Source organism: Camponotus floridanus, unplaced genomic scaffold (assembly GCF_003227725.1).
Source record: "Camponotus floridanus strain SB8 unplaced genomic scaffold, Cflo_v7.5 scaffold2, whole genome shotgun sequence".
Taxonomy (NCBI): Eukaryota; Metazoa; Arthropoda; class Insecta; order Hymenoptera; family Formicidae; genus Camponotus; species Camponotus floridanus.
Window position 1 is genome coordinate 390,237 of NW_020229325.1, and position 19,268 is coordinate 409,504.

The 19,268-nt window shown below is 33.5% G+C and overlaps 1 protein-coding gene across 1 annotated transcript in view; it reads left to right on the forward strand.

Moving 5' to 3' along the window:
• Window positions 1-19,268, forward strand: part of LOC105258282 (protein rhomboid) — a 362,375-nt gene that overhangs the window by 240,144 nt on the left and 102,963 nt on the right. The window lies entirely within an intron of this gene.

Genomic DNA, 19,268 nt, shown 5'->3' on the forward strand with positions numbered 1-19,268 from the left:
CTCGAATCAAATAAATTCAGTCTATAATTCAGTCAGTAATTCACCTATCATTGACTAATCCAATATTAGATCATCATACTGTTGTTATTTGTTTTACATTACTTTGTCTTACATCATTGTTCATAAATAATATATTATTACTTATATATCCAACAAATACAAAAATATTAAGAAATTGATAAGAATTGAAAATATAAACGACAATAATTATATAAATAAGCAGAAAAAATATAAATGGTCATCTTAAAAGCAATATACATTTAGTTTTTGCAGTATTGCTGAAATGTCACGTCAGATTGTTATAGAAGATAATTTTTAAAAATTGCAGCTTGTATTAATATTAAAATAAATGATAAGGTAGGATTTAACAAAAATAATAACAGTATATTTTGTTCTCTCTCTGTCTCTGTCTCTCTCTCTCTCTCTCTCTCTCTCTCTCTCTCTCTCTCTCTCTCTCTCTCTCTCTCTTTCTCTCTCTCTGTCTGTCTTTATATATATTCATAATCGTTACACAGTTTACCGCAATCAGTTTCTGCTTCGAGGGTTTATACATAACGTAATATTAATCAAAGGGCGGCTATAACGTGTGATGATGAATCTCACATCACATCTAATATCTGTACGTTGGACATACGTATATCCCCATACGAGTGAACTATTTGGTCGAATAGAATATTTCGTAGGGTAATAATGAAACCGGATTATAACTTGGCGCGCTTAATTCACGATTTGATTCCGGGTAACATCGGCAAAGCCAGTGTATTACGACTCTCTAAAATTTCCTCCTAACGTTCTCTCAAACGAGTCCTTTTCGACTCCTCGTTATCGTAATTCATGCAAATTTTTGCATACCGTGAGAGAGTCTGTAGTTTGAATGAAAACCGCAAATATCTTGTTTTCTCGCCAGATAATTTCTTATAAAAAATGTATGATTCCTATCATTGTTTTATTATTTCACGTTTTACTGAATCAATGTATTGACTTTTACATACGTATGTGTTATGTATTTATAAAAAATTATAATTTAATGCTTAGTTTATAAGTATATTAGAATCTGGAGACAGACGTATCTAATTATGTGCATGTATTCCCTTTTTTAACGATGTCTAGTCAATATATATTTATATACAGTTTTCGTTATTATTAAACTAATGATATAGCCTAGTACAAGGTAGTACTACACTGTCAAATTTAATTGACGCAAGGCTGGCAGTCACTTTACTATTAATACAACTGAGTGATCATTTATAATTGCCGTATTTATGATTGCGGTGTTTGTGATTATGCTTCGAGCATTTATTGTTAATTCATATGGTAGAGATAATTTTTGTCGCATAATTTTCTGAATTATAATATAATTATAATATAATTTTATTACCATTATTGTGTGTAATATAAAAAAAATCATGTAATATATCACATTCCCGTGAATCTATACGTTCAATATTATATCCCTATACATCGCAAATGAAGAAGAAGCACGTGTGCATTATCGAGATTACCGCAGGCGAAAGGGTTAAACATGTACATGTTAAACGCGCATGACGCAATTAGAGTTGGCGCACGGACGCATCCAGATTTGCCGGATTAATTAGCTACCTTGTACGCAATTCCGCGCTCGCACTCTGACGGCCACTTACACGCACAATTCTCCTCTCCCCTTCCTTCCGTCTCTTTCACGTCAGAATTCCGCGGAAGAGATACGATGGCTGCCGCCGACCGAGAGTTGCGGGATCTGCCGTAGGCAAGCTGGCCGAGTAGAAACCATACAGCCCCACGCTACTGTGTACCAAGGGTATTGGAGGATACGTCATACATTGCATAGCTATGCGACCCCAAACGAGCTATTGTTCCTCGACGACGAAGTGCTCTCTCGGTCTCCGCGCACGCCATGTATCTCGCAACGTGTTATGTTGGTAATTTTGGAAATTTTGACACGCTAGATTAATCGTTGTGCCGCACATCGTGCGTGTTCCTATTATCCAAATATGATATCGCTTCATAAAATTATTTTAAGTATTATTATTTTGCGTCTGTATACAGTAAAAGAAGAAATGTGCAATCTCCACATGAATTTATTATTATTTGCAAAACAAATCTTATAAGATCTTAATCTTTTTTTTATAGTAATTATAAATATTTAATAGCAGTGTATATATGTATACATATATGTATATATTATATGAATCCGATATTTGTATTGTCATCTAATAAAATGTACATAAAATTAATCAAAGTCATTTAAAATAAAAAGTAGTTAATTTTAATTACATATAAAATACATACATATATGTACATATATAATTAGGCGATTTTATTTTACATCCCTTTGACAACTGCAATGTACATTATATTACATTACGATATAAGTATCGGATTCATCGAGTAAAAAATTAAATATGCTATTATCTTCCATCGACGCAAAATAGAATTACAACGTACGCGGATAAAAAGATTTCCGATAAAAATGTTGAAAGCGTACTGTTATAACGATTAGTTGTGCGATTCAAAGTAAATTATTGTTCTTATTATAATTTATGTCTTCTCCAATATTTATTCAATAATTTAAGAGATCAACTTCAAATTTTATTTGTATGTATACATGTAGACATTTTCAAAATGTTAAGCATTTTTGGAATGAAATATTATTTTAATAAACTACATTTTCGACAAGATAATTTTTTACAATATACATATAAATAAATATTATTAAACATTTTTCTCTTTCTTTCATCATTATCACAAAATATAATAATAAAATTTTAATAATAAATTCTTTGATAAATTAAATTTTCATAAGAAAAGCGGATTACAGGCACATTACTGATTTTAACTTTCCTGCATAAAATATTTTTCCAAGTTAGATTATTATTGAAGTAAAATTCGAGTTAAATATGTTAAAAGCGTGCAGAAGATCTTTGCAAAGAATCATTTTGTACCAAATAAAATAATCGCGAGTCATAAATTTATCTTTGGAAATGTTTAAATATTAGGAATATCTTTTTTGCGTAATGAGACAGCAATTTTGTACTCGGCGACATATTTTTGCTTGGCTTAATGAAGTGTACTTTATATGACGTTGTAAAATTTACGAGCGCTGCACATCAAATGTTATTAAATTTTACGGGGTTGAACATCTCGCCGCAGATTATTAAGATTCTCATCCTGAAGAGTGATGAGAGAGAAGATGCGAGAGGAGACGATTCTTAAATACAGAAATTGTCGGTTATTAACTTTGCGTATATATTTTCTAAATTCTCATAAACCGATGATAAAATTATCACATTATGTATATTTGACATACATTATTTAAGAATTTAGTTTTCTGAGGATTATAAGTTGTTCTCGAAATATTTTATTTAGATTGATTATAAAAGAAATGTAATTGTATAATGTAATTGTCTCCAAGTTTACTAGTTATATTAAGTTATTTACATTTAATTTCTAAATGTGACAAATAAATATCTTACAACCATAAATTAAAATAAATCGAGCAAAATTTAATTATAAAATGTCTATCCACTTATTACATTAAGTAATGCTAAGTAATTGAAATTCCTAACAAAATATAAATTTATAATAAAATTGATATATTTTTAAACTTAAAAATTTATATTATTATTAACTGAATAAAAATTAGTTAATTTATCTTTAAAAAAATATTCAATTTTAATTTTTGGTGTGGTATTTCTTTCTTTAATTATAGACTGAAAAGGGACAGATTTCGAATTTGAAATTACTAAACGATGAGGCGCGGAAAAACGTTACAAAAAACGGAAATTACCGAATAATACTAGTGACATGCATGCAAATGTGCGCGAATAATTAGGTCGCGCATGTCGGTGTCGCGGTGGTTGACGGCGCGAGATTTTGGAAAGTGCAGGGGATGGGACGGCAGGTACACTTAATGCGCGCGTGGTTTACCATAGAGTCGTACATCATCGGTTGGATTTGTGCTGGTCTAACCGCGCCCCGGTCGCGCCGGTTATCCAAGTCTGATGATCCCGAGCGCCAGGACGACCGCACAATCGGATTCTGTCTTCCGTGGCGGATCGCCGTCCCTTGCAATGCGATGGAATGTAATATCGGGAGCGTTCCTTAAGAAGTAATCCGAAAGAGAGTGACGGCGCTATAAGGACCGGGTAATAACAAAATGACACGTTGAGTCTTTTAGACATATTTCCGATGTCTGACAAATATACATTGTATTGAATTATCTGATATTTTTTGGAAAATGATGGTAGTGATCTTCGCACGCCAATTGTTAAAATGTCAATGCAATAAATTATTCTTTCAGAATTCAATTTTGATACTTGGTGTTTTTGACTAATATTTAGATATTATATATTATTATTAGATATTAGATATTATAATGTGAGAAAAAGAATTTCAATTATGATATACTTAATTATGATATACTTATCATCTTTGTGTAACTCTTCTTTTCTTATTTCCGCAAAAAAGCTACATCGGAAATGTAATCTTTGTAAGATTGAAAATATCCAAGTGGGAAATTCTTTCTCGCGTTCAGACGAGCGCATAATCGAGCGCGACTTTTTCCAACACAAGTCATCTACAATATTCTGACGATGATCTTTTCGTCCTTCTTTTCTTTGTTTTTCTTTATCTCTCTCTTCGGTACATGGTAAATTTTTGTGTGTAGTAGCGAAAGGTGATTGGATGGACGAAACTATCGCTCAAAGGTATCCTTTGAGATTTCGTTCTCCTTATAAGAGGCGACTGTGCACGCTCGATTGCGCCCCATGTCCAGACAGTATTTGAATATTGCCATATTTGGACGAAATGGCGAGGGAAGGATGAGATTGGGAAGCAGGGGATAAGAATGATAAGAGGATGCCGAGGACCAAACGGGAAGGACGAAAGATTGGTGAAAGAGCGAAGAAATAGAAGAGATCAATGGTGTATAGGCGCTCTTTGATCCGCTCGTCCTATGCTATTTACTGAGCAAAGCCGGACCATCTAAAGCAGCGAAAAATACGGAGAATTTCAGCAATCTCTCTACGTCCTCTCTCTGTTTCGGCTTATTTTCTACAAGAGCAAACGAGTTTCCCTCTCGACGTATGACTACTCAAATCGTATTTACATCTTTCGAAGCGGCTATTCGTTCTGAAGTGCGCGTTAGTCCTTTGATTTCATGTATCAAAGAACTTAAGAGATTAAATACTGAAAATTTGTATGTTTATTCGATTGAAAAAAATAAATTAAAAGACATGATAAAAAAAAATAATAAATTCTATTAAATTAATCTATCTATTAAATTAATATTACACTATTCTTATTGTTAGTATTCAAACACGAAAATAAAATATTGTGCAATTTTATTTAATGACTGATAATTCTCAATTAAATAAAATTAAATTTTTTATTATATCCATTAATAGAAAAAAAAAGTCTCGATAATTCGACAACGTCACTGTTAAATTCAATTGTTGAGAATGCATATTGATAAAAACATCATGTTAATGATAATTAAATTTTCGAGTTTTTGCATTTTTATCATAAGTTACCAGATGCAGTTGCAATGCAACCCCAGTTGTTATGGACGCAGTGTATCGAAACAGTCCATCGATACGCGGGCGTACTACTGATCCTCGAATTTCTCGGACGCGTGCTTGGTCCTTTGATCTTCGTAGCGGCAAGATAGTTTCGAAAAGTTGCGAGGCAGTTGTTTAGCTCGCCAGGCTTTGCGAGTTTAGCGTTACGAGTGAAGTATCGGATCGACGCGAGCGTTAATTAATTCTCGTTTAACGCTCAGCACCGGCTCTCGTTGTTCGACGCGATAAATACTTGCTTATCGACTAGCAACAAATGCCGGATATCTATTTATTTACCTTCAATTTGCTTTCCGGGATTGATCTCGCCATAAATTGTCCGGCAGAAAAACCGATACCCTTAACCACGTAAAAATTGGATATCTACGTCTGCTTCCTGTGAATAGTATCGAGATTACGCTCTTGTCGTCAATATTCGTTGTCGATATAAAACGCAAAAAGAGGGAAAAAATCTGCCGAATAGCGCGAGCGAATGCCTTTCGCTCGCTTCGTTTTACCTGCGGATCACGTATCGAAGATTCAATCGACTACGGAGGGATATTCTCCGGAATAAAGCAAGCCGCGTTTACATAAGACACGAACATGACAACGTCAACGGAGAAGAAATGAGGTCGAAGCTCAACTCTGATAACTTTTTTTTTCATTCGGCTGCTGGCGATCGATAGGATGATATTATCAGCGTATAACAATCTCGATACACTACGTGGACATCGCAACATTATTTCTGCTGCGAAATCCAGTAGCCATCATTTGTAATTCGCAATAATTGACGTTAATTTGCAATGAAGCTCACGTGAAACAAATAGTGGAATAATGTAACATTTTTTATTATATATTTTTTATTACTTGTTTGCTATTATTTAGAGCTGGCAGATTTTCCGTCCGCTTCGTTCGATTTTTTAATTTGTCGCGTTTTTCTCGCTCGTATAAATATGTCGATGAAAACTCGAGCGCACTCAAACTCATAAAAAAGCCCGTTATTTTCCTCGATATGCACTTTTTTTGTCTCATCAGTCGGCATACAAAGTCGGTATATAACAAGTTATATCTCTCTTACCATTTCACAATTCTTTTTAGCCGATTGTCACTGATTTTCTGCACGAACATTTGTCGATTATCTCTTGGCGTCGTTGTATTTATTTTCGATTACTCACGGTTTTCCGTTAATTAAATCGGACGGAATTTTAGAGATATTACCATTTAAATTCTAATAGAATTACGATGCGATAATCGATATTCAGATTGAGTATTGACGAATAAAGTGCTTATTAAACTTTCGAGGCTAGACGTGCGTAAAATTCTTGATCTACGTAAAGTTAGTCCTTCAACTAGAAAATTAAATTTTGCATACATCATTCGATTGTATATTATTTGCACATGTTTGCATTTTCGAGTTTTTTATTTGCACATCTCTAAAAAAATAGTTATTAAGACAAAAAGTTTTGAGAAGTTAACTTTATCTTCAACTTTTTAAAATTTAATTTTTTAATTGATTTCATCGATAAAGATTCATTTTTATTAGTTTAATCGATAAATTTACGATTAAGTTGAACTTTTCTTTGCACACTTTAAATGACAAAATTATTAACAAAAATTTTTAGGACTAATTTTACGCTCTGCTGGAAGAATATACACCTACAATTCTCAAGAGTTTTGTGTATTTATAGATTAAAATAAAAAAAAATACGGAATTCTCACGGAGTTTTATTGAGAATTTAAAAAAATTTTTCTCTTTGATAATTTTATTTGTATGTGGACTAACTAGCCTTCGAATTTTTTTTGAATAATTTTTTCTAGATATGTGCAAATGAAAATTCAAAAACAGCCAATATATGCAAACAATGTGCAATCAAATGACATCCAAGCGTAATTTTTTCGAGTGTTGAGCGGTTAATTTTATGTAAATAGACTTTTGTTAAAAAGCGTGCTCAAAGTCGAAAGACTTTAATCGTAGATATTAATGTAGAGTTACAATATGGAAAAAATATTTTTTTATAAATTAATTCTATTAAAACTGAATGTTACTTTACAATTGATATCAATAGATATTATTTTATAAATGAATCAATAAGCGAACAATTGTTTCGTCTATTTATTTTTCTCGATCGGATAGAACGAATAAAAATTGTTTCACATAATATGACACATCAAAAATAAAAAAAGATTCTTTTATTCTTCAGAAATATGTTCTTCATATTTAATCTACAAGACTACATTTAATTTTTAAGAGACATTTATATTTTTAAAAGAATATTTGATTATGTCATATTGTTGTGTAATATAATATAAATTAATACTAATATGATTCTTTGATCATATTTTTGGAAAACGAGGTTATTATTTTTATTCTTTACGATTTCTTTAATATATCTAAATAGTCACGTATACAATTTAATGATTTGTTACTTTGAAATTGTTACAATACTCCTTCTCTTTTTCTTCCTCTTCTTTTCCCTCTCTGCGTAACTCTTTTGTTGTATAAGGGAACAATATCTGTTTTGAGTAAAAATAGATTTTCGATGAGATTAGGCAAGCAGATATTAGCAGGATCTAATCGAGAGTACTCGTAGTTGCGAGAGGGAAAAGAGAAGGAGATAAACTCGATGCGAAAACGTGATGAGGCAACAAGAGTAAGGAGGAAAGAGCGGCACCGTATGTAGGAAGCTTTTTTACGAGCAGCTCCGAGAAGCGAAGTACGTTTACGAGCTTATGGCACAACGTGCACCAAGCATCGGAGATGTCGACGTCGACGTCAAGAGCACCGACGACAGCGTCCGTAGTCCGAGCACGCGTCTTTACCTGCCAGAAGTCAATTTCCTCCTCCGTGGAGAGGGTCCTCGCCCCTCTGGGGAGAAGCTTGTCTTCGTCCTCGTTGTCCTTGTCGAAAACCGCCGCTCTTTCCTCGGTGACTTCGCAACTTTTTCTCGTTGAGAGCTTCCATCGTCTGTCGGTTTAATAAATTCGGTAGCGACTACGACGTGGCTCGCTTATAGGCGAAAATTGGAGCTTTATTTGGCTTTTCATGACAGCAATTCGCGCGGATTTGAGTGGACTAATATGAAGACAATATACGTGTAAAAATACTCACAGGATGATACATTGAACTCTCAATAATTATAAATTCGCAACAATCTTGCAGTTGTAAAAATGTTGCAATTTAAAATGGAAAAATATAAAGAAAAAGGTATTGTAGACAATGCAAATATTTTTTCATCTAGGTACAAATTTCGTAAATCATTACACTTCATGTAATTCCAAATAGTTATATCTAAAACAGGATGTCTATAGATATAGAGTTAATGATGTTCCTTTTAACGTTTTTTTTAGTGATCTTTATTTTCTTATTCTTCATTCAAACAAAGATGTTTCTCCAATCGGATTTTAGCTATCTTCTTTTTTTATTTTTTCAAAAATATAGTATATACTTTTCAATAATATTCGAAATTAGATAAAAATTTCTCGAATCTGTTTCCCGATTAGAATTCCATTGTGTCGTCAAACGATTTTACGGTCGCTCGGGCGAGAATTCTCAGTTGTCCCAACGGACCCCGTAGCCATAGTCGTGGCTCCGCCGCGTTTGATTTATCGCGAAATTTGCCCCATGCTCCCCACGGGGAATACTCGCCGGGGAGGACGTCAGCGGATACTCGCGCGTGGATTCCTAATAATCTAATATGCCGCGACCTGAGCGCAATTTCATGCCTCCTCGACCACGTGTGGCATAGTATTCCCATTCCCTATCCATGTGATCAGAGAGCGTCGTATTCATCCTATGTATTCCTCCCTCGTTCTCTCTCTCTCTCTCTCTCTCTCTCATTTTCCCATCCTTACCGCATCGTCTTGCCTGTTCACCACTGTTGTACCGACCACCTGGATGATTATAGTGACCGCTGGTGACTAGAGACCTGGAAATCCGATAACGGATTAAATTCTCCCGATGGCGGTAATTCGTGTATGTACGGGAAATGCTTTGATTTATTGAAAATTGATCGAAAAATTGAAGAATATATATTATATATTATATTTCTGTTTGATAATATAATTATCTAATCTACTAATTTTACTTTACTATTCGGTACATCTGTTTCATTAATTCTTCGATCATTTCATCTCTCTGTTTTTCGTTAAAATTCGAATTTTTTTTCTACTACATAGGAATGGAGCCGCTTTTTCTTGACTTTCCCGTGAATTCGAAAATGGAGATTCTCGTTCCGAATCTATCAATTGAATATATGAATCGAGAATGAAGTCTACTCGGTGAACCACATTTTTCCCCGCAATCACGTAGGCTCTTTTTTTTCGATTCGACGCGCGTCGCGAAGCATTAAACGAACATATGTAACGCGACGGATACGAGCTCGTACCGCTTTACTCTAATCGGCTTTTATGCACTTTACGTGCACGACGCGATGGATATCCGCGTGCGCGCGATAGGCGCCTTCCATATTCTATTCCATTCTGTCAGTACGATACCCAATCTGCACGCGAGAGCGTGCACGATCGATCGAGAACTCGATTCCGTTTCTCCCTTTTGATCATCCATCGTCTCGTTATATCGGCAAAGGAGAAAATTCTTCCCGAAAAATGCATGATTATTGGGATTTTTGACTATTTTCAGAAAAAAACGGCAATTTCTTATATTCTCGACAATCCTTAGTATTTCGGAGTTTAGATCTTTTAATAAATATCTGTTTCAATTTAATTTTTAATTGTTCATATAAAAGAAAGAGTTGCCTTTACAATTTTTATTTTATATTTTACGAAATTTAAATTTTTGACATATACATCCTATTAAAAAAATGTTACTGAAAAAGAAGCTCGTAAATTTTTTTTGTTGTTTTCCGAAAATTTTTGTAATTTTCTGCAAGCTTTTTCTATAGAGAGAAAAAGAGAGAGAGAGAGCTTTCATAGATTTTTATCTTCGAGAAATCTCTCGAAGCGCCAGGACGATATAGAATAAGCGGAGGACGAGAGGGTTGTACGCGTGTCCCGAAAGGATACGCTTGAGCGATTTTTACAAAAGAACGAGCTTAGCCGAAGCCACTTGATCCAATCTTTCCGGGTATCAAGTTGTTCGAAGGAATACCTTCTCGTTTTACACCGGATAATAACGTGGAATGTATCCCGCGATATTATATAACATTGTATTGCATCGAAAAGAACATGAACTGTGGCAAAAAAGAGAAAAGATCATATAAAGAACTATTTATTTTTACCTTGCATTCGTATTCGTAATTTTGTTTGTATCGCTGTATGCATGCGATAAATAGCATTTTAATCTTGCCGCGGCAATATATGCGACGTAGCAGCTTGATATCGCGCTGGAATTATTTACATGTTCTCTAGGATTTATTTGTTTTTGCATACATAAATATTCTATATGTAGCACATACGATTTTAATAATCCTTTTGCGACATTTCTAATAGAGACAAAATTCCTAATAGAGACAAAATTCCTCTAATAGAGATAAAAAATATTCAAAAATCTTGTGTCAAAGAAAAATAATTTTTTTACTCTAGATTTTTAAAAGTTACTTAGATTTAATGACGTTCATGATTCATCATTATGATGTGTTTTAAACGCACAATTGTATGAAGCTGATGCAATTTTGCATGTTTTTTTTAGCAGCTTCGTAAAGTTGAAAGTTGCGATAAAGTTTAGAAACTTATATACTCTTCGCATGATACAATCAAGATGATTTTGTTGTCGCAGCCACGTGTTTCCGAACTATAATTGATAGTCAAGGACAGGGAAATCTGGGATTTGAAAAAAATTTGATGAGCGCACGCGAAGTTTTCAAAAATGCGCCAACTCATCGCGTATTCTTTACTTTCCGAGTTGTAATAACTTATGAAATGAACTTCTAAAGAATTCATTTGATTCGACTTCGTGACTTTGCGTGATATTACCCTCGCGGTAAGATTAAAGCGATTTTAACACGGTAGCGACGCAACAAGAAGCACGCGATGTCCAGCACCGGCGATGGATCGCCCTTTTGCCAGGCTGCACCTCTAACTTTCCGTCAAGTTTTACCATTTTGTCAGACATATTCGCGAAGTCTCCACATAGTTTCGTATAAATATCTTAAATTAATGGCTCTTTCAAAATGGCATGCATTTCGATACGCTTTAGTTAAAAAAACTATCTGAAATTGCAATTCAATAAGAAAATGCATTATAATTTCCCAAATTATTTATGCCAATTATAATTAATATTTTCAAAAAAATTATAATTACAAATATATAAAATAATATATAAATATTTTATCAAATTATAATATATTAATTATATATTAAAGTTATGGCGAGAGAAATGCGTAATGAAAATTCACGCAATCCACTCGATGCAAAGAGGGCGAAAGTTTCGCGATCGCTTTAAAAAGCAGCAGGACACAGCCTTGTCCGCCCGGTAATTAGAGGCGATAGCTCGACGAGATAGTTAAAGTTGTTACCGACTCTTACTTTAGCCGCTCCGGTGTGGGTCAATTTCTTACTTCTCCGCCTTCGACCGGCGACTTTGTCGAAACGCTTCACGGAAAACTCGCGGAACCAATTTGATAATATCGTTGCTCGCGCACCGCTACGCTTCCGTGGTTGGGCTGCAGAAACAATAAAATTATATACACACGTATACACACACACACACATACACATACACACATATATATATGCACGTACACATGCGTGTGGACGCGAGCGGCGAGCTACGCTCGCGAAGCTCCTGGGACATCCTCGCCATCGTTGTCGTAACCATTTTCCGCCTTTCGTCTTCTAAGCTGCCAGAGATGCTGCGCTGACGCTGAAAAATGGGAAAAGTCACTTTTCTACGTGCCACTGCGCTAAAGTCGCTCAACCGCCACGACACATGCGATCTGAATAAGGATATTATCTTTTGAGATAAATCCGTAATTCTCTTTTCTATAGATGAATAATATATAATAAATATAATTTAATAATATAATAATATAATAAAAAAATGCAATGATATAAATGCAAAGACGTGATTTTACTCTTTCGAGAGATGTTTTCCAACGCATTCGAAAATAATTTTAAAATAGCCTGATGTATATCTACTGAAATTTTCTGTATCGAGTTGACAGTTTAAGAAGATGCAATGGAATTTTCTCTGGCAGCGTTTATTGTAGAGTAAACGTATTCGAGAAATGTTACATTACGAAAGTGACATGGCGGGAAAACTCTTTAAAAGGAGTGACAAATGGATGCGCGCGCACTGCAATCTATGAATATTCATCATGTCAGTATGCGGATAACACGATGGTGGAACAATGTTTCATTCTTTAAAGGTACATCGCGTCAACGATGAGATGAGGAACGGTCTGTTAGAAACATTTTGTTGGATTCGATTTGCGCAATTCGCGTGTCAGTCGATATATTAATTGCTGATCTGGTTTTGCTTTGTGAAAACGATCGGAGTAAGATGAAAATTTCGTCTAAATCATTATAATAATAATGCAGAATGTGACATATTGAAAAAATTCTATATTTCTTGTATGATTTCTAGAATACTTTGATTGATTCTGAATTGTTAAAATCGTTAATAAATGCGTACTCTGCGAAAAATTAAAGTTCAATGATAATTTTTAAACGCATGTAAATTTGTATTGTACTATAATTACTTTTATAGCTTTAATAGCTAAAAAAGATTCTCGCACTCATTATAAATAAAAAGAAGAGAAAAGAAAAGCATCTCTTACAGAATTCTAAAGGTGGTAGTTATGAAGCTACAGAGCGTTCGGTTGTATAATTTCGAGCTTGGCAAATTAAAGTACACCATGTCTCCTCTTTGCAACGCTGCTTTACTAACTTTATAATAATTTCATAATTAATTTTGTTTCTACTTGTTCTTATATAGTAATTATTGGATCGAGCGTAGTAGCTCGTCGCTAGATCTTTAGGATGCCTTAATCACATTTATTAGACCCTGAAAATTCAAGGAGCGTATAAAATTCATACTGGAACTTGGGGTGGGAATAACTTGGCGGAACTTCCTGATAAAGATTGCACGCCGTTTCTCCTTGTTGCAATTTCCATAACTGGCAATTTTTAACGGGCTCGAGAGAAATATCGACTTATTCTTAACCGCGCGCACTAATTACTGTGAGCAGTAGGTGGTCTCGAATCGAGTCCGCGCGAGTGAATTATTCACCCGATTCCGCGGATCGTTCCCCCGGTTTTTGTCGCGATCCCTCGTAATTAAGGCGCTGAACTTGAATGCTGGCCCGGATATAAACACATAATAGGTCCTCGTTGCACGTCTGACTTTTTCCCCGAAATGCTTGGCTCGCCTCGACACACCCCGGTGCATTCAATCAATTCGGCGCAGCTCGTTTGCAATTCTACTGGCCAACAGACGAGCCTCGATATACCTCACTAGTGTAATTAATCAGTATCCTTGAAACAATTTTCCCTCTTTCTCTCCAACGTTTCGATTTTTCTCTCTCGCTCTCCTTCACCTCTTGCCTCGCCTTGCTTTCCTTCATCTCTCTTTCTCTTCAACTTTCAATCTACAAGCTACAGATGTTGAGCGTGCGCTTAACCACCTGTACTTCGTGTCGATGCTTCATACGCGCGGACGACCCCTTTCTCGACCCGTTTCCTTGAACCCTGGTATATCAGTCACATCGCTAATTGGAAATCGCTCGTGCGATCTACAATGTGTCTCGCGCGGCGCACCGGCAATTAAGTGTGCGTTTACTGCGAATGGCTAGCCGTGTTAGTAGACCTTTACGTCAGGAGGAAAGTTTCCGGTCTCCTTCTTTTTTTCTCATTTTTTTTTCTTTATGTTGACGGAAGATGCTACTCGTGTTATCAGCATAGTATACGTTCCTTCGTCAACTCTTAAGGGTGTAATCTAATGTATACAGAAATTTGATCGTAATTTTATTAATTTTTTTTTAATATTAAAATAAAATTATATTTCTGTAAATATGATTGTAATATGTACATCTCTTATTATTTATTTTTTAAACATTTCAAATTTTTGTTCAAAAATTTTTCTTCTATACTTTTTAACGTGAAAAGTCTAAAAAAGTAACTTTTAGTTTAAAAAAATAGCAAGATAAATTAAAGATTAACATTTTATGATCGTTAGATGTTATCACATTGAAAAATATCATTATAAAAGATTTATCGTACGTTCCCCAAACGTAATTTTTAGCGATAAATTATACGTTTACAGTATGATAACAGATTTCCATTAACATGAGATAGGGTAATTAAAGGGATTAATGTGCCTGCATCGATGAGAAGATATGAAGGTATCTAATATTTTATATATATATATATATATATATATATATATATATATCTTCCCTTCGTACATATTATATACCTGATGATGCGCGCATCATGCAAAATAGGTTTTTACACTGATGCTTTTTAATTGGCTCGGATATTGTCGCGATTACATCATCATGACATGAAAATAACATACTCATTACAAACACAGATTTTCATTAGTTGGAACTATTTAATGAATGTTTAATAAAGCTTGAATAATATAGCGACATAAGTATCTCCAATGTATTTTACGTTTATTTTTTCATAACGCTGATAACTGATATTTTATATTCATGACATTTTATGAAATTATATTTTATATCCTCCAATAAAGTAAAAATTTATCAACGTGTCGCAATAAAATGAGCGAGGGCAAATTTGTAAAATAAAGACGATGTAAAACAGAAAGAAGCTGTTTTTCGTTCAAATTACGTTATTACGAATTTATATATCTTTTTGAACGAATATAATTTCTATTTATTATTTTAATTCTATTTCTTATTGTAAATTAAATTAATTTTCACATATTACATCAATTGATAAGAATAAATTGTACATATTGCAATATATTACAATATTGCATTATTGTTATAAAATTTATACGAAAAAGTATCATATATAAGTAAATACATAATATCAAATATATTAATATCAAATATAAACATGTGTATATCATTTTAATAAATGTAATTATATTATCGAAATACTTTATATGTAATTTGCTGAAAAAAACACTAATGATAATTTTCCTTCTGTTGATGAAAACAAATTGGAACTTGTGAAACATCGATTTAGTTACTCATACGTTTACGGCAAAATTTAACTCTGCAAACCGTTTACTTTAACGTGTAAAATGTCACGAATACTCGTGCCTCGACTAATTGCCGATCTATTCGATCGCGATGTTCGTGCACGTCGCTCGTCACGTAAGTGCAAGTAGCTGTTGGTACTCGTGAAACAGGTATTCACACTCACATCTTTCGCCAGCAAGGAATCGAAACGAAACCTGGAAGCGAACCGAAGCGGCACGTGATCGCGCACGCGCCACCAGATAGAATGAGACGGGGGTGGTTTATCTTTCCGGCGCCGTAAACGTTGCAGATATTATGGATAGTGGACTGAGTTACGGGCTAATATTTCTTCGTAATTATTCTACGCTCTTACGCAAGAGGGGGAGAGAGAGGGAGAGATAGCATCATGGAAAGGAACCGGGTATATAAGGGTATATATATATATACCATCTTTCACCCTCCCACCGTGACTTCCACGTCCGAATTTAGATTCCCTTTTTTTATTACCTACTCTCGTAATATTGGATTTTTTTTACGATCCGCGATTAATCGGCGTAGTTGATTTATCGACGCCGTTTATTCGCTTAACCGATGACCTCATCTCATTCATTGCTTTATCGTCTGTCATTGTCATTTGTTGTCATTGCGATGAAAATAAGCGACTTTCATGAAGCAGGCTATAACTTAGATTTTTTGTTTTAATGCAACTTGTGAAACGATGATAACAGTTATATTTGAAGTTTTCCCTCTCGCATATTGCCATTTTTAAATGAAACTATAACAAGGTAGCTGGATTTAATTTTAGTTACTTTTTCAAAACCACTATCTTTTTCTATAGCTTGAAATGAGCAAAATACAGCTTCAAGTGAGATTTATCTTGTTAAAATGTGAGATTGCGTTTACATTTAATTTATTTTTTATTCAACGTATGCAAAGTTATTTTTCGAAGGTCTATTCTACGTTTCTTTATAAAGGACACTGTCGACGTTATTTATCGAATCGACATTTTATCTCGAATGGCGGTGGTCTCTCTTCGAGAGATGATAAATAAATAAGATGGCCAATAGAATAAAGATGAAAGAGCCGATAGAAAGGTTGGGGAACGCGTGAAAGAATGGAATAAGCATGCAAAAGTTATTTTATTGATGAAGCGGACAGAAATTCGACAAGAGATCGTGAAAGATCATGTGTATCATTCATTAATATAAATCAACCTATTATTTGACATTTCCAAGGGCAATTTACTTGTCACTGAAGCAAATATCTTTAGTCAATAATAAGCGAAAGTTGTAGGAAAGAGATAAAGATAAAAATAATAAAAAAATAATGATGCTAAAACATCATTTTTCTTTAACTGGATTACGCGAAGAGAAGATATCTATTATTCGTATGCATTTATATATTATATTATATATTTATATATATTGTTTATTTGTTACATCACATTTATAAATTGCATGATTTTTTTGCACAAAGACAAATATATAGCTTCTTGTATAAGAAAAGTATATTACTAAAGATTAAATTTAAAATGACTTGATAGTGCTATGAAGAGTGTTGAGTATTAAGAATTGAAACGTGCTAGGGAATAACTAACATTTGTATGCAGAAAGTGTCTTTCATCGTTGTTAGCTGTTCTTAGAAAGAATTTTCCGGCGATGTTTTCGCTCGGCATGTTCATTCGTAACGAAAGTCGTAAATGAGAAGAAAAGAATCCTCCGAGATAATGAAGACTATGAATGGTACAGAGTTTGCGCGTAATTGTTTGCGAGAATGTTTCTCTTTTCTTTGGAAATCGACCGGCAAAAAGATTCGTTGAAGTTAATTCCTCATTATTTTGCTACCCCTGGCGATGAAACGTATTGTAGCATTAAAATTGAATCAGCGATTAATACAGAATATTATCTAAATAATAATAATTCAAGAATATATTGTCTAAAGAATTCACGAATTAATTTCCTAAGTCTTATAAGCTTTTACACAAAATTGTCCTTTTTTGCACAGTCAAATAAAATTCGACTTTGAATTTTATCATTATAATTTAAAGAAAGAAAGAGAAGAAAGGAAGAAGAGAAAAATGAGAAAAACTGAGCTTTTTTAAATAAACTTTTTCTAAATAAATGTTTAAAAAATTATAAAATTTTACTTATGCGAGTAATTTTACATTTTCATGTCATGTACATTTAAAAAAATTGGTTTTTATAGAAAATCAGTTTTTTTGAGATAAATTGTCACTTATTTTTTTCTTATAACACTCATCGTTATTTACATTATTTTTAATTCGCAAATTTGTCTTTTATATTCATCTTAAAAAATACAATTATATGGTTTTCTTTCTTCGTGGCATTTGTCTGTTTCTATACTTATTAAGTTTTTGTATTTATACTTTTGCGTGTCTGTTCTAGAAATAGCTTCGTAAATTTAAAATTCCATCCAATTATATTCTCATTAATTAAACTCAATTATGTTACCAATTTCAGCTCACTGTGAATGCCGCATCCAACGAATGTTTTAAAAGTTGGGCCAATTTTTTTGTTTTTTAATTACTTGAATGTAGCTCGTTATTGTGGCTGAGCGTTTACTGATTACGTGCACGTCTAACTACGAGTACTCGCCCGTTGGTAGATGTGTTCCAGAATCGTAGCAACAATAGCGTTACGAGCTAACCAGCGTTATCAACGAAAAGATGCTTTTCAAACTGGTAACGTGACTTTATTGTTCGTTCTATGCTATTGTATCGAGTTATTCTCAATCGATAGAAGATTCGAATTAATGAAAGCATTGTCGAGAAGAGAGAGAAAGAGATATGTATAATTATTTTTTCGATAGTTGGCTTGAATTTATGCGTCGAATATTTTTCGTAAATTATTAACAACAGATAATAGAATGATTAGATCTTTTTCGAATCACTCGTATTTTATACGATTGTGATTAAATACAGTGCAGCTCTCATTCGATTAAAAAACTATTTTTGAAAGTGCAAAAATGATTTAGGCAAAGGACGAACGCGCGCTTTAGGCAAATTCATAGATTACTTTGTGAGAATGATGACTACGTTTGCGTCCAATTTGTAGATTTTTTTTTGTATTTTTTAATGCCTAACGCACATGTAAACGAAGTCATTTCGTGAAATTTGGCTCAAAAGATTCGATTGCATGCGTTGCGGATTATTTTCCATGTCGAGTATTTCTATTTTGAAGTGTAGTACTATGCGAAGTTTAATTGGAAATATCCGATCGCGCTTATTGGTATCGCCACCAAAAATAGCGTAAAATACTATTATGATTCATTTCGAAAATCATACTCGATCCTATCGGACTTTTTGTTATTCAATAAACATTATTTATTTATTAATATATATTCTTATGTTATACTTGGTATCGATCATTATCGGAAAATTATGTTTTGTATGTTTTGTATGTTTAATAAATATTTCTCTTATATAAATTCAATTTACATATATCCAAACAAAAATTAAATTTTATGATGTGGATTATTACATCTTCAATAAATGCAAAATTCATCGAAAAATTATGAATATAATTCAAATGAAAAAATATACTTCGTCAAAAATTTTCTACATTATTGACAAAGATATATATAA